Consider the following 15,012-nt stretch of genomic DNA (forward strand, 5'->3'; position numbering starts at 1 on the left):
CGCACACACACTTGAATGCATGAATCAGGATGGAAACGATCACGAGAGCATCTCTGAGAGAAATGATTCGGTGTGTGACAGTCAGCACTCGCTCCTGCACGTTACACAGCTGCTACACACACCTCGTTTCATTGCTGTTAGCGTGTTCCTGTGCTAGTAGGAGCGTGTAACCGCACAAGTGCATTTACATTTAGATGACCTTCTCCTGGCGAGCTCACTGTTACTTTTTAAAGCTTTGAGGCAGAGTTTTATAAATGCTGCCCAACGACTATTTCTCAAATCCTGAAAGAACACTCCAAGACTTCGCTACATAAGTGTAAGAGACCGTAAGTTTTTTTTTTTTTTGGATTGTGCTGACATTTAAAGTGTGCAAATGGTCACTGCATTGCTGGTAAGAAACACGAGCAGGTGAAAGTATATCTTTAAAATGTACATGTAATTTTTTTTTTTTTTTTTTTTTACTCACCACCACTTTCCTTTTTCAGAGGACAATAAGGACTTTGGACTTAAAAAAGCTGCTCCTGTGTGAGAGAGAGAGAGAGAGAGAGAGAGAGAGAGAGAAAAGAAGGAAAACAATGAAATAAATACCAGAACTAAGAAAGGGGAGAGAAAGGATTATATTTGTTAACATTAACAAATTAAACATGTGGCAACAAAACAGGAACAAATGCATGAGAGAATATTTCTGAAAAAAATTACTTTATTACTTGTTTTATAATATTTATAAGTTCTGACTGTGAGTATTTTGACACCAGTTTTATGAGCACATACCAAAATTCCTAGGACTTGTTCACAATTATAGGTTTCCCATTTTTGAAGTGGGCGGGGCTAAATGTTCCAAAAGGCAAATTTATGACTTGAAACTGTACATCATGTCATAAGAGATATTTTTCATTCTGTTTTACAATAATCTCTTAACACGTACTAATTTACTCACTCTCGAATTGTTATCATTTGAACCAGAAAAGATGCATTTAAAAAAAAAAACAAAAAAAAAACTGAAATTTGATTTGATCCCACAAACCATAGCAACTGCAAACAAAAGTGTGTTTTTCTTGCAGCTTGGAATTTAATTTCAACTCATTTATTTTTAAACATTTTTAAACCTCAGAACAATTTGAATTTGAGCCCAAATGGCTCTTTAAAGCATGTGAGTGAAAGTGAAGCACAAGTGTAGCAGCAGGAAGTCTTTCTCTCACAGCTCAATAAATCTCGACTAAAGCACGAGCTTTTCATTCAGAACGAGATTGCACAGGAAAGGAGGAGTGATCTTTCATTTCCCCGCAGATGGAATAGGAAAGTTGTTCCAGAACGGGGAAAGCAGATACAGGAATGAGAGACGAGGCACTGCTGAGAGTGAAAAGGAGAGAGAGAAAAGGAGGGGGAGAGACAGAGAGATAGAGACAGATAGAGAGACAGACAGAGAGAAAGGGAAGATGAGATGGAGAGAGAAAGGGAGACAGAGAGAGATTGAGGGAGAAAAAAAATGCACTAAACAAAGTTTTAGAGTCTGGAGGAAAAGAGAGATTGACAGAGAGAGACAGCAAGAGAAAGACAGAGAAGGATAAGAGTGAGTGGGAAAGAGGTTTAAGAGGAGAGAAAGAGAGAGAGAAAGAAAGGATGTGAGAGACAGAGTGAGGATGTGAATGTAAATGAAAAGTCTGTGCTTAAAGTCATCTCATTTCCCTCCACCTCCAATCTCACTCAGTTCTGAATTCTCATCCTCGCTCTCGTTCTCTCTGCTGAATTTATTTCTCATCTCTCCACTTCCTGATTCTGCGCTGTGCAGGAGGGAACACGTCTTTAACTCCATTTCCCAGCAGTCTCACGCAGCACTGTGGGGGGTTTTATACTGTATAAGTATAAGCTTTAAGTATTTTAAATAACTGAATGGACTGGGCAGAGGAGTAGCGTAATTCACTAACACTTTAATTTAAGCAAGTAAATAATTTACTAATTAAAAACTTTACAATTAATTAACAATCAAGGTACGAGGTTAAAAGTGCATATGAAAGGTTTAAATTAATAAAAAGAGGGAAAGCTTAGATTTTGGGAAACGCTGCAGTAAGACTGGAAATGAGAATCACTGTCTGCCTTGGATCTTTTTTTTAATTTTCTTTTTTTTTAATTAATAGATTTATTCATTCTCAAAAATGTATTAAAATATTTCATTAGTAAACTGCTGCTTTTCAAAAAAAAAAAAAAAAAAAGCCAGATTTTTGAGTTAGTAAAATAATAATCTGTTGTATTTAGTTTAATTAGTTATGTAATTGTCTTTTTGATAATTAAAAAAATAAGTAAATAATAATAATAATCAAATCTAAGATAGAATTGAAATTATTTACTAAAAATAGAATTGTAATAAGTTAAATGAAATGTAGGGATGTGCTGCAACAAGACAAAGAACCTTTGCCATAACCGCCTCAGATCTGATCTGAAGAAGCACTATCGGATTATTTCTGCCGTTTGTTGTAATGAAGGAAGCTCTGTGGAATGCTTTCGCAGAGCAGCCAATACTAATGGCAAAAATCATGTCATCTAAAGGCCAGCAGCCAAATGGAGAATTCATCCTGCAACCCATCTTCATTCATGCGTCAACATTCCCAGTCAGAGAAGAGCGTGTTCCTGATTTAACTCCAGTATGCACTAGTGGAAAACTCACACAGTACAGACATAAGGGTGGAAAAGAGCGCGAGGTCACTGAGCGATGGCTGCGGTCTGGATTAAAGTTGCAGCTCACTGCTTGTTTGCTGCTGATGCAGAACTATTGCTGATGGCGTGACATTAAAAAAAAAACAAAAAAAACAAAGGACGAGTGTGTTTAGGAGGGGATTAAAAAGCTGTGCTGGGTGCTTCTGATGGCTGATGAATGAATGGACAATGCAAGAGCTGCTCTGGGCATCGTGCTAATTAAATGGACGAGATGGAAGCCGAGGTTCCTGCTCCATTTGTTTTGTGTGGACGGCAGGTCGAGGGAAATGGATCGCTCCATTTCATCAGCACAACAACACACTCCGGGTCAACGTAAAGAAAAGCTGCTTACGCATGGGCTTTAGCTCTGTGTGTGTGTGTGTGTGTGTGTGTGTGTGGAAGGAGGTCCAGCACTATAACCTGCAACAACATTTCTTTCTTTCTTTAGCATGTTAGTACAAAATAAGTTACACATTCATTTGATAATAAATAAAAGTGCACTGATATTTTAATGTCAGAACAGATTTAATAAAGGAAATGCTAATATTAGATGTCTGCAGCTACTCAGAGCGACAGGAGCGGGGTGGAGTTTGCTGAAAACAGAGGCGTGTCTCAATTATGAGCAATTCTCTCGTAAAAAAACCCTCGACTTAAATCCAACTTTCTTGCTTTTTTTTATAAAATCATCTTACATTTGACAGCAAAGGGGGGGAAAATGTGACCTGCTTCTCCAGTCTGCATTTTCTATCCCCTGAAAATCCTCTTCTCAAGTGTGAACTACACGACGGATATTTGTATAAAATCAACGTAAGCAGCTGCGTAAACTCTACTCTGAATACACGTAACTTTCCCTAACTCAAGCACAGGTTCTAGCAGATATATCAGGAATAAGATAAACAATGACCAGTTATAAAGGCAAAGACTGAGCAAATAAGTTATCAAAAACTCAGAAAGTCTTGTTCTGGTGTATGCAAACATTTTCCGCACAATATATCCAAGGCATCTTGTTCTGTTCAGTCTTTCATAAACACACGTCCTGATAAGAATGCATTAACGGCGCTGGAGTGAACAGAAACGAAACTTTTCCGTGCTCTTTGCCAGAACGTGCTCTCATTTTTACACAAGAAATGACTAAAAAAAAAACCTCAACAGCTTGATTATGTAAAAATGCACACACAGTGTGTGGACTTTCGCTCTGATTAAATTATACAAAGATATATTTTTTGCAAACAAGAAATGACCGCTGACTGCATGTAAATATATATAAACACAAAAGCAGCAAAGCAAACACACAAATGAAATCTTTGGCTGCAAGCCTTAATGCTGTACTGTGTGTTTGTGTGTGTGAGAGAGAGAGAGAGAGAGAGAGAGAGAGAGAATCAGCAGTGTCAGCCATTTCCAAACAGCCCACAAGCCATATTGTCATTCATAGCCTCGCTCTGGACATAAATGAATAGCGTAGTGCTATGCATCCGTTCCTCGGACCTAAAAGCCTGCATCACAATCTAAAGTGAATAAAAGCTGAGTATTAATAAACGAGAGAAGCCAAACACACAATTTACATCCACATCTCAACTCTCTCCACTAACACACACACACACACACACACACACACACACTCTTTCTATGTTCTTTCCTTGTCTGAGAGGTTAATACTTTGAGAAAGTTGGTGATCAATAAAGTGCCAGAAGGAGGAGTAATTAATCCTTTCTCTCTTATTCCTGTCATTTCCTTATTTGTAGTAGCTAGAAGGTTCAATCAATAAACTTTCATTTCAGTACCAACACTCTCTAAAGAACACAAGAGAGAGAGACACACACACACACACACACACACACCGCACAAGAGAGACTGCACTCAGCAGGAAAAAACATCTTACAATATTTATAAATGTTTATCCGTATTTAGACCACAGTGCTGCTGAATGGTCGATTCTGATTGGTCAGATTGTGTTGATTAACTTTCTATACCAGCAGATCTGACATGAGTTAATATAAATCAGGTTTATATTGATGCGCTCACTATCGTTTCTATAGTAACAACAAACAAACGTTACATGGAACTGCCGGATTTTACACAATAGACATGGACTAAAACAACGGTTGTTTGGCAAGATTGTCACATCGAGGAAATACAACAAACCCCCTTTAACCACCACAGAAGAAAGCACCCAAAGAGGGAAGCTCACGTGAGCGGCACCACAGTCGGAAAACAACGCTAAAGTAAACAAATATACGTCTTACCGTGTACGTTACTTGGAATCTGAACCGAATGTGTTAGTGTCACTAACTGTCAGCTAACTAGCCAAGAGGCTAACTAGTAGCTACAGCTATACGCAAAAGTTTGGGCAGCCCAAATGACATTTTGTCTATTTTTGATTTGAAAAAAACAAAACAACTTCTGAAGAAAAGTAAAAAAAAAAAAAGACCAAAAAAGAACATTTTCTGCAAATACACAGTTACTTTATATTTGATTAAATAAAATAGTACTCATGCAATGTCCAAAAGGACACGCTTCCAGTTGTAAAAAACTTAATTAACTCCTTAGGCCTTAATTGACTCATTAGGATTCTTTAGGCAGGTAAAGAATTGTCATTAGGAATAACAATTCAACAGTCTTGCGCTAATACTCAACAACCATGAGCTCCTCTAAGCAGCTGACTGAAGATCTGAAAATGAAGCTAATTTAATGCTTACAAAGCAGAGGACAGCTAAGGAGATATCAGAGCAATTCCAGCTCACAATTTCCACCGTATGAAATATCATTAAAGAGGGCAGCTAAGGGGAGCTGTGGAAGTCAAGGCAAGAAATGGAAGGCCAAGAAATCTCTCACATAGAACTGCAGGAAGATTTAGCTGGCATTGGAGTGGTGGTGCAGTGGTGTTTGCACAAACATGCTCTGCATGGAAGAGTCATCAGAAGGAACCTTTACCTGCACCCTCATCACCAAAGTGAACATATGCTGATGAATGCAAAAGAGTAGCAAGAAACACCAGAGGCATTTTGGAAACAGGTGCTGTGGTCTGATGAAGTAAAATGGATCTCTATGGCCACAATCACCAAAGGTATGTTTGGAGGGGAAAAAAGGAGGAGCATTTGATAAAAAACACATGTTGCTAACTGTTAAGCATGGGGGGTAGATCTATTATGCTTTAGAGCTGTGTGGCAGCCAGTGGCACATGCATAGGTAGATGAAAGAATGGATTCCAGTAAATATTAGCAGATTCTGGAAACAAATGTTTGATAATCAGTCAAGAATCTGAAGCTGAAAAGAGCCTGGCTTCTATAACATATCCAAAATATGCCTCAATGATCCTACGAATCCAAAATATGCCTCAAAATCCACCTTGAACTACTTCAAGAAATGCAAGCTGAAGCTTTTGGAAAGGCCTTCACAGTGCCCTGACTTGAACATCATTGACAATGTGTAGGTAGATTTTAAACATTCTGTGCATGCAAGACTGCCCGGAAATATTTCAGAACTAGAAACGTCCTGCAAGAGTGTGTGAAATTTCCTAAAAAGAAAATGGAAAGTCTCCAAGCTGACTACTAAAAGCAATTTGGCCAGGGGTGCCTAGACTTTTATATGCAAATGTATAAGCCCTAAACTCTGCAATGTCCTGAAAAAGGCTCCATTGACGTGGACGTTACTTATCTGAGCGCCACTAACTTTCAGCAAAGATAACGACGAGTCTAAGAGTCCTGTCAGTGGATAACAAGTAGATACAGCAGTTACTTTATACTGTATTTCATGAACTTTGGATGAAATTTTAAGTTTTAAACAAAGGAGCTTTTTCCAAAACTAGCACCAATTTGGAATAGTCAGGGGGAAAAAGTGTTGAATAAATACACTGGTTCTTTCAACATGCCAAGGATTTAATCTGATACTGCAGGCAATAAGCTAATGAAAATGTGTTATAGACAGAAAGGCTTGATGCATCGATTTCCTCTATCGAAGCTGAAAACACTCACAGCCTAATGCATCTAAAGATTCAGTCTTTATGATTAATTAAAGAAAACAGAAGAAGACAACACTATGAAGCAGACCTGGCATCCGAGGACAAAACACATGCACATAAATATCCAAATATACATATATACAAGCGTCGACAACATTTAAAATAACCAATAAAACAGAGTTTGAAAAACAGTTTTATGGAATTGCAGTGTATTTAGGAGGCGTGTCCTCTAACAAACACAGTACCTGTTTGATTTGAGTTTTGTTTTAAGATCACCGGTACCTTTTTTTTAGGTTTTGGTTAGAGATCACCAGTACGTTTGTTTGTTTACAAAATCACCTTTTTTTAAAAGATCACCTGGACCTGTGGGTTGGAAAAAGTGTGCATGAAGCTTACCTATACCCGCCCGTTCTGTGTCCTGCTCCAACATTCTCCATCATTCTCCTGTACCTGTGTGTGTTTGCACGCGTGTTCTCAGGAGTTTTCACCATTGTAACCACCTGCAGGGTCAGTTTTGTTCTGAAGTTTTAAAACATAACAACAAGCTGGTTGTGTAAATCTGTTATGGACAAAGCTACTCAAGTGAGCGACTACAGCTCTGAGCACTCTGAAAAAAAAAAAGACACCATAATTCCTAAATTATTAAGCGTTAAGACATGATATTTCGTTGCACAGTCATCATCACAGACTTTTAAGGACATTTAATGCGAGTTGTACACATTTGAAGTGATTGATCCTGCAGAATTGGTACTGTGACAAACGGATGAACCATCAGTTTCACGTTTACATCATCTATCAACATTAAAAATGTTCACGCTTGACTTTATCTTGACTGCTTTAGTCAGCGTGTTGCACTGTAATCACTCTTACAGTTCACTGAAGTACATCAGAGGGAGGACAGCTGCACTGACCTACAGAGACTCCAGCCGTAATTGTTTTTTCATTGATTGACTAACAGTGTGGAGATGGAGATGCTTTGTGTGTGTGTGTGTGTGTGTGAGAGAGAGAAAGAGAGAGAGTGAGAGCAAGACAGAAGTGCTGCATTCAAGTTAATGTTAGTGATATGACTAATCTGTGACTAATCTGTGTAATTAATAATATATTCTTAGTATTTCCTCACTTAGTGTTTTGTTGATGAAAAAAAAATCTCTCTCCAAAAAAAAAATCTCTCTCACCACCACAGACTCACCCAAACTGCGCAGCTGAAAATCGGAAAAAGATTGTGGTTTTCTGTTGCTGGCCTCAAGGCTTGGCATGTTGTGAATTCTGAGCTGCTTTTCTGCTCATCACGGTTGTAAAGTGTGGTTATTTGAGTTACCGTAGCCTTCCTGTCAGTTCGAACCAGTCTGGCCAATGTCTTATGACCTATTTGCAGAACTTCAGTTCAATGGATGTTTTTTCTGTTTTTCGCATCATTCTGTGTAAACTCTAGATACTGTTGTGTGTAAAAAATTTTAAAAATCCCAGGCGATCAGCAGTTTCTGAAATACTCAAGCCAGCCCATCTGGGACCAACAACCACGTCACGATTAAAGTCACATTTTTTCCTCATTCAGATGATTGATGTGAGCATTAACTGAAACGCTTGACCTGGATCCGCACGATGTTACGCACTGCACTGCTACCACATGATTAGCTGACTGGATAATTGCAAGTATGAATGGATTTACAGGGGTTCCTAATAAACTGGAGAGTGAGTGTATAGCTCTAAAGAGGACCCCGGCCCAAAAGAAGCTGCTGGTTCAATTTGGAACTGTAGGTTTTATAATATTCACTGGAAGGCAATATGGCTGCTAATTTGAACCTTTTAACCAACGAAGTAAATAAAGTGTCACTCAGAATATTACACGTTACCCAATAAAGCTGTTGTTTTAAACACAACTGACACACATCAATGGATTCATTTTCATACACTGTAAAGGATTTCTATAAAAACATGCGGAGTTTATATTAGTATGGTGAGAATATATTTACATATAATTACTGTTAGTCAGAAGGTGTTAATTAGTTTTCTGCTATAAATATACTTTCAAGAACCAAATGTTAAAAGGTGAATGATGAAATCAGAATAATAATCAGAATAATAACAATAATTTATACAAATAACTTGAGTACACATACGAAGCTGCTTAAGATACTTACAGGAATTTTACAAACGGGACATAACTACAGTGATGATACAGAAGAAGATGATTGAATCATAAAATCATTCATGTGTAGCCCAAGATAAAATTGAAATAAAAGCAAAATAAAAATAAAATGACTAAAATAAGAGAATTTTTTTTTTACAACATTTACTCTTCTATCCATTCATGGTTAAAAATATATATAAAATATAGATCAATATAGATGTAAATACAAACTTAAAGCTAAAGTTAATATTTTAGATTATTTAAAAAACCTTTACGAAACCATGGCTGACAAATATCTAAGTAAAAGTTGTATAAATACAATTTCTCCAAACATTTCTGTGCCTATTTCTACTACAAGTTGTTATCTAAAATCATCTGAGGCCATAAAAAGATCCAAGAGTGATTACTTTCTTTGGACAGGTTTGGGAGTTAGCTTGGCCAACAGTCTATCCCAGAATGCCGTCTGTTGTCGAGGCTCCTTTTTAAGGTTTTTTTAACTGAAAGTTTAAATACAATATCACAAACTGACCCAAGACAAAGCGTCCTCCAATCGAGGACAACTCTGGTGTCTCATCAGCTCTAACATACAGTGACATCAGTGACTGTGAGATTTCAGCAATTCTGCATGAAATATCCAGGAGTTCTGTGCCGCAGCTGTGGAAGCCCAAGACGTTTAGATCTTTCAGTCTGTTAAATTCATCTGTTGACATTGTGGACATATTGTAGTGATTGAAAGAAAGCTTGTGTAAACTGGGTAGTTGCCCAAAAGCATTTGGCAACACAGATGAACTGCAGCACTCTATGATTCAAACCATACTTTCATCAACCTCAAATGATATCAGCTGCAAATCTGGCAACCCTGCAAAAGCTCCAGAAGGAATGACCTCAGGACATTCTAATGTACAACTGTTCAAGGATGAAGAATCAGTCAAAAGAACTTGGACGTAGCACCAGTCCACATGCTGCTACCAGGCAATATGAGGAGAAGGCGTGGCAAGATCCAGCTTCACATCACGAACATCTGTACAGTCTGCCGTAGGGTTTCCCATCGAGCAACATAGAAAGGCTGCGTTGTTAATCCTGCTAGCGTGTTCGTAAACGAAACCTTTTTCAGACATTCAGCATGTAGCCGACGAAAGCAGGAGCACAGAGAGGAGCCAAAACATCGCTAAATCATTAGACTCCATTGTCTGATAAGAATCTGGTCAAATTATTATTATCAATGCATAATGTCTATCTGCTTTGGCTTTTTTGGTTAAATATCCAAGAATGAAGAGATGCTTCGAATCTGATGAGTCAGGATGTTTCTGATGTTCTGAAGTTCTCATTTCTTCAAATGATCAAAGTCATGCAAATCAACTTTTTAAATTTCTAAACCCACATCTTAACAATCCTCATCTACTGCAGACAATGTGTTTGATAGAGATGGATCTTCGCAGCACGTTTCAGTACAGAATTCTAAGTATAAGTTTAAGCAATGTGTCAAACCTCAGTGTTGTGTTGACGCATTAAAGGGTTCTTCAACTGATCTGCATTATGCATCCCGTCCCCACTGATCCCAGTCATATCCATCCCTCAACCTGGCCCTTTCCTCTCGTATTTGTTTTCTCTTTCCATCCCCTCCTTTGATTCTCATGCCCACCATCCCGCCCAAAGCTGCGTTCATTTTCTTTAAGGACAAAAAGCTTGCCCCAGGCGTTGCTGTTGTTGTTGTTTTTCCCAAAGCTCCCTAGTCTTTGACCCCTGAGAGGGTGCTGTCTTAATGCTCTGAATCCTGCTGCATCAAAGGGTCCGTCACCTGAGGAGGGGACGCATTACAATACCAGCTCACCTTGCTTTCCCTGGTCCGTCACTTTCCTGAAGTGAATACGAACGACCCCTCGACCCCACCCTGACCTCCTGAGACACGGCACCTTCAGGACTGTAACCTCTTCACCTCTTTAACCGTTGCATAGTTACAGGTGTCGGTCTCTTATTCTTCATAATATTCAGAAATCTCATTTCAGAAATCTCATTTCTGAATATTATGAAAAATGACAAAGGGAAAACCAACATCAAATGAGCTAGATGTTGGCGAGGGAGAGCACTGACTAACACATCGCTCCAAAATCTCCCATAGGCATTCAATTGCATTGAGATCTCATGACTGTGAAAGCCATAGCACACGATTTAGAAGCCATAGCACACGATTTAGATCATTTTCATCCTCGTTAGTTATTAATTAAAGAATGATACATACTTTTTATCCATTTATAGTTATGTTTAATGCTGTGGAACGTCCGCCAGACAAGTTCATTCTTGTTACCACTTACGTTACAGCAGCTATAAATATATAGTCGTTTATCTATAAATGCTAAATAAACGTCTCCTTATGGAAAACTTCACCATATCAACGATTATATGTTTTTCTTTGTTAAATGACGACATATCGGTTTGTTATTATTATGTGGTTTATTATGATTATGTGGCGCGCCCACCACACAAGTCCCGGTGTTAGTTATTACTAAAGAAACTGTAAAGTAGTAGAACAAGCACATTAATATAAACATGTGATTAGCCAGAACTACTACCATAGCTGCTGTTTTAGAAAAATACTCGACACCTTCGGACCAATCAGGTTCTGGAATTCAACAGCGCTGTGGTATAATAATGTTTACTCGATGCCAGTCCATCATTTCTAAAGTGTAGGAAAATCCCAGTAGAGACATATTGACATAGCATTTGCATTGTGGGGTTTTAGCGCTGTGTGTGCGTAGGCCGTTGGTTAAACATTACAGGCCACGTATCATTATGTAGGGAATCACCTCTGGCCTCGTGGGCAGCAGCGCGGCTACTGAGATGGCGAACACCAGCCCACACACATCTTAATGCTCTTATTGGAATCAGCACAGATGCCAAAGAATTGAAATCCAAATGCCTGTATGTAGAAATAGAGAAAGAGGCTACAAATTATAATTAAAGAGAATTATGGATGAACCAAGCATCTGCATCTGCAAATAGAAAAGCTAGCTATTAGAACCAATCCAATCCCTTTCACTAGTGATATCAGTTTTGATGTTCATATGAATGAAGTCATAACTTTTAAAGCAAGTTGTCTTGTATGAATTCTTAAAACTCATTTCTGTTTGGAAACCATGTTACATACAGATGTAATCTAATAGTGATTAGATTAAAACATTAAAACAGTAAAACATAACTATATATATATATATAATTACAGGGATGTAGCTAGAGCCAGAGGGCGGTTAAGTGGATAAAATAAATATTAAAATATTAATATATTAAAATATTTCTAAAAAGATTAAAAAGAAAGAAATCAATTTAAATCATCCTGATTTACAAATTTAAATATATGTAGTTAGCACATTTGCCTCACACCTCCAGGGCTGAGGGTTCGAATCCCACCTCCGCCCTGTGTGTGCAATTTGCATTTTCTCCCCGTGCTGCACGGGTCCAAAGACATGCGTTGTAGGCTGATTGGCATTTCCGAACTGTCTGTAGTGTGTGAGTGTGTGTGCGATTGTGCCCTGAGATGGGGTGGCATCCCTTCCAGGGTGTCCCCCCGTGACCCTGTGTAGGATAAGAGCTACAGAAATTGGATGGATGAACCTGTGTGGCTATAAGAAAATCTTAAATAATAATAGTAATAATAATAATAATAATAATAATATCACCCCTCTTTCCTTTCAGCATGCTCCTAACAGTGACAGATGCGTTGTGTGTGTGTGAATAGGATGATAAACAGACATGGCCTCCTTTCCACAGTGTGTGTGCGTGTGTGTGTGTGTGTGTGTGTGAGGAGGCCCGAGAGGAGGCCGAAGCCATTGCCTTTTTGTTTTCTCATAAAAAGCATCATAAAACAAGGCTCTTTAATTGGTGCTCTATAAAATTAGCATATGTAAACATGCTGGATTTCCTCCTCTGCTTCCCTGCTTTTGTTTCTGCGCTGACCCTTTTCACCACCATTTGCTCCCGGTTTTGTTTTTTTGCTTTTTTTTGTCCTTTACTCTTATTGAGGAGAATAAATAGAGAGAGGAAAGTGCCATGATTGCAGCAGCTCTCTTTTGCTCCTCCTTCTCTTTAGTCACGCGTCGTTCTGATGTCTTTCCTAAAGGAAAAACTCTCTCCCTCTCTCACTGGGCTGTGACCCCTTTAACCTCCACATGCAGGTAATCATTATCAGTAGCACCTTTATGTTTTTTTTTAAGCATCACGCCATCAAACCCTATTTGCAGACCAAATAACTGTCCACAAAATTATTACAATTAATAGAGTTGTTCTCTTCAGAAAGATGGAACAAGAAATTAAAGTCAGAAAGTCAGTAAGTGATTCAGTGATTCAGTGAGTGGTAGAGCAAATCAGTGAGTCACTAGGTAAGTGAGTGAGTCAGTGAGTGAATCATTCAGTGAGTGAGTGAGTGATTCAATAAGTGAAAGTGAGTGAGTGAGTGAGTAAGTGATTGTTCCAATGAGTGAGTGAGTGATTGAGTTAATCAGTGAGTCATTAAGTGAGTGAGTGAGTGAGTGATTCAGTGAGTGAATGAATAAATCAATGAGTAAGTAAACAGTGAGTAGATAAGTGATTCAGTGTGTGAGTGATTCAGTGAGTGGTTGAGTAAAACAGTGAGCCACTATGTTAGTGAGTCAGTGAGTGAATGAATCAGTAAGTGAATGACTGATTCAGTAAGTGAGTGATTCAAATAGTGAGTGAGTGATTCATTACATTAGTCATGGATTCAGTAAATGAGTGAGTGATTCGGTAAATGAGTGAGTGAATCAGTAAGTGCGTGAGTGCTTTAGTACGTGAGTGGTTGAGTGCATCAGTGAGTTCCTAAGTAAGTGAGAGTCACTAGTCATAAGTGAGTGAGTGAGTGAGTGAGTGAGTAAGCGAGTGAATGAGTGAGTCAATGAGGAAGTAACCAGTAACCAGTGTGTGGATAAGAGATTCTGTCTGCAAGTTATTCAGTGAGTGTTTGAGGAAATCAGTGAGTCACTAAGCACGAGTTGATATGATTCTTTAGATGATTCAGTGAATCATGTAAAGAATTATATTTTTCTCAAAAATGACACAAGAGTCACAACCAATAGCACTATCCCTCTATCATTACTTCTTGATATAATTCATAATCCATAATTATTTCAATTATCATCCAAAAATTGCAACCTAAAAGAAAATTTCTCTTGACCTCTTGCCCTTCCACGCTATAATTTCCCCTTCGTGCTGTAATTTCTACTTTCAGCTCTCTCCCTCTCTCTCTCTCTTTCTCTCTCTCCAGCTGGGGAATGCATTGAGCACTTCTGTTTTTCTCCCCCGTCCTTTACGATGCCCCATAAACCTGTTTTCATATTTAATTCTTCCAGCAGCTGTGCAGATGGCAGCCATGCAGCACTCGTGCAACAAATCAGCAGGAACAGATACACACAAGCACGTCGTGTGAGGTAATGCTTGTGGTGTATTATAGCTGTCGCTGATAGATACGCTCCTAAGGGTTCTCCGGTTCTCCTTTAGGTAGAACCCTTCCACAGAGTGTTTCCATGTCGGGAAACATTCCACTCATGTTACTGAGAAACTGCAAAGAGCAATCTCCTCTTTCTCTTGGGAGAAAACTTACGACAGGCTGACACTGGAGACTCCTTCCATAAAGTCTCACAACACATTTTTTTAATCCGTCCACCATACAAGTCTAAGTCTGAGCTGTTACTATAGAAACGATGACGTATTATAAAGAGCGCTTTCATATAAACCTGTGATTTGCAGCTGCACTCCTGTCAGGGCTGCTGTTAAAGGAAATTAATCAACACCTTCTGACCAATCAGAATCCAGGATTCTATAGCACTGTGGTATATTGTATTTCTCTCTCCCTATTGTTGTGGTCACACTTTGAAACATTTGGCTTCTTAGTGAAAAGCCTTCATTGTTGTAGACATACACACTTCTGCCACCTCTCTCTCTCTCTCTCTCTCTCTCTCTGTCATTATGTCTCTTGCTCCCTCTCTTCTCTAATAATCTCCCTCTCCATCTCTTAGACACGAGTCCCGTCCCTTGGCTTTTGTCTCGGCCCCTTTAGCGCTGCTTGTGTTCCCTCGCCATGACAACCAACACGCACACAGAGTCCGGGACCCATCTGTGACTGGCCCTGTGCCATGTGTCCATTCTGTGGTTGTGTGTGTGAGTGTGTGTGTGTGTGTGTGTGTGTATGGAGTGTGTATGGGGTTATAAAGCCGAGAGTTGT

At 38.9% G+C, this 15,012-nt stretch overlaps 1 long non-coding RNA gene across 2 annotated transcripts in view; it reads right to left on the reverse strand.

Moving 5' to 3' along the window:
• Positions 1 to 465: 465 nt before the first annotated feature.
• Positions 466 to 15,012, reverse strand: part of LOC128316996 (uncharacterized) — a 139,176-nt gene continuing 124,629 nt past the window's right edge. For both annotated transcript variants that reach the window (XR_008301437.1, XR_008301436.1), the window contains one exon: positions 466 to 521. This is a non-coding gene — a long non-coding RNA (uncharacterized LOC128316996). The remainder of the gene's footprint in view (positions 522 to 15,012) is intronic.

Source organism: Pangasianodon hypophthalmus, chromosome 3 (genome assembly GCF_027358585.1).
Source record: "Pangasianodon hypophthalmus isolate fPanHyp1 chromosome 3, fPanHyp1.pri, whole genome shotgun sequence".
Lineage (NCBI taxonomy): Eukaryota > Metazoa > Chordata > Actinopteri > Siluriformes > Pangasiidae > Pangasianodon > Pangasianodon hypophthalmus.